We start from the raw sequence: 1,982 nt of genomic DNA, 5'->3' as shown, positions 1-1,982 counted from the left end.
TTAAAGCGGCCGCGGCTCGGTAGGCTAAAGCGGTGGGCTCCAGCGAGCCGCCCCAGTGGAGGCCGCTCGGTGGGACCCCCCCACTGGCCGGACCGCAGGAAGCCTGCTAGGTGGACCTTCCTCGTTCCTCTCAGGGACCTGCGGCCTCCCTTATCCTGCGCCGGCCAGCCCGCGGGGCGGCCCCGGCGCCTAAGGCATGTCTGCAAAGGTCACGGCCCGAGTAGCCTGGGCGCTCGGCCAGCCCACCCCTCCCAGAGGCCTTCCTCCCATAAGCGCCCTGCCCCTGCCGCGGCCCGGAACTTGCATCCGGCTTCCTACCCACGCGGCGCAGGCAGCGGAAAACCTCCACGGATTACAACCTGCGGATTACAGGCAATTTGGAGACTAGCCGCCCCGCCTGCCCATCCCTCCCGAACCCCCAGCCTTAGGCTAGCTCTGACCAGACAGCCCCCAGGCAGCTACTCTGAGGCGGAACAGGATGGGGATTCTGGGCGTGAGGGCTCAGGCTCCTGGGAGGCGGTAGTCAACAAACTGTCCTCCCAGCAAACTGGAAGCGCGGGTGCGCTGCTGGCCAGAAGGCGCGCCTGCGGGGCAGAGAAATCTGGGTCCCCAGGGCCGCTTTTGGACGGGGCCCCATGGATCTCAGGGGAGGCAGAGCCAGAGACCCCTGCACTAGTAAAGGCCCCATGTAATGGGGACTAGTAAAGGTCCTGCTGTCCCAGCTTAGCCACTGCAGCCCCCACCCCAAGGGAGAAGGGTGAGGGGCACCAGGGAAGCAAATCTTGGCCCCTGGACCCACCAGACACCAGGAATAACAAGTCCAGCCCAGCCTAAGCACACAGGGATTCTCTGTCGGAGGCAAAAGTTGCCAGAGCAAACCCTGCTATTTACCTAACGCGGCCTCCTGGAAACTAGGGAAAATGCCTGCTAGAACCACAGGAGGCCTCTGCGCTTGGTCATCAGTTGGGAGGGTGAACAGCTGGCTACAGAGATTTCCAGCCCAATATTGCCAAGGAGCCTGGGATGGGGCCAGTGGTAGAGATGTGCTGAAAAGGCAGTTGGAAGTATGGGAGAAATCCTGGGAAAAACAGAAATGCCCCAAGAAAGGGGCACCCTTTTTAGAAAAAGCTGGATTTTGCAAAGGAACTCAAAAAGATCCCAAATTTTCAAAAGGATCCCAAACACTTGTGCATAAATCCGAAGGGATGGGGACTTTGGGCAACGGCTTGGCCAGGCTGCCAGGCCAGGCCTGTTTTGGGATCTGGTGTCTGTGCTACAGCATTTACATTTTCTCTTAGTTTCCGGACAGGGAGGATGCAGCCATGTGGGTGGCCTGGCATATGTCAGGGTCCCTGGAATTGGCAGGGAGGAGGAGGTGGGGGGTGTCTATGGGGTGAGCACATGGCCAGCTCTGGTTCTCCCACTGCTGTGTCCTCTGTGATTATCTCATGAGTCTGCACGAAGGCCAACTCCTACAAGGCTCTGAAGGGATCTTCTAAATTCTGTGGGTGCCAGCAGGGCAACTCGGGATGCCCAGCAGACCCACCTCCCAACACCAGGCCTAAGGGCTAAGTGGGCTTCAGGGACCCAGGGTGATCCCCAGTGGCACACCCAACCTATTTCCAGGTCTGAGACACCTTAGAGCTACCACAGGCTGGAGCAGGTCAGGGGGTGCTGGAAGGGTCGAGAGGCCTGGGCCAGGGGGCTGCCTGGGAAGGGGAGGCCAAGGATCTTCAGCGGCTTCAGACAGGGCTTTTCGGTCAGGTGGGGGCACCATGGCAGCATCCTGTCTGTCGTAAGCAATGCGGGAGGAGTTGGGCTTGATGGTCCCGCAGGTAGACACCTTTAGCAGTACTACCATGAACAAAGTGACCCCTCCTTGGCGGGTGGGGTGAAGGGAGCCCATGTCATCACCCTAGCTGCCCTGGAAAAAGATGAAGGCGCTCAGAGGATAAGCGGCCTTTAAAGGTCACCCACAGGCC

The sequence above is a fragment of the Bison bison genome, unplaced genomic scaffold (genome assembly GCF_000754665.1).
Source record: "Bison bison bison isolate TAMUID 2011002044 unplaced genomic scaffold, Bison_UMD1.0 scf7180017864371, whole genome shotgun sequence".
NCBI lineage: Eukaryota > Metazoa > Chordata > Mammalia > Artiodactyla > Bovidae > Bison > Bison bison.
Note: the sequence above shows the minus strand (reverse complement) of the source record.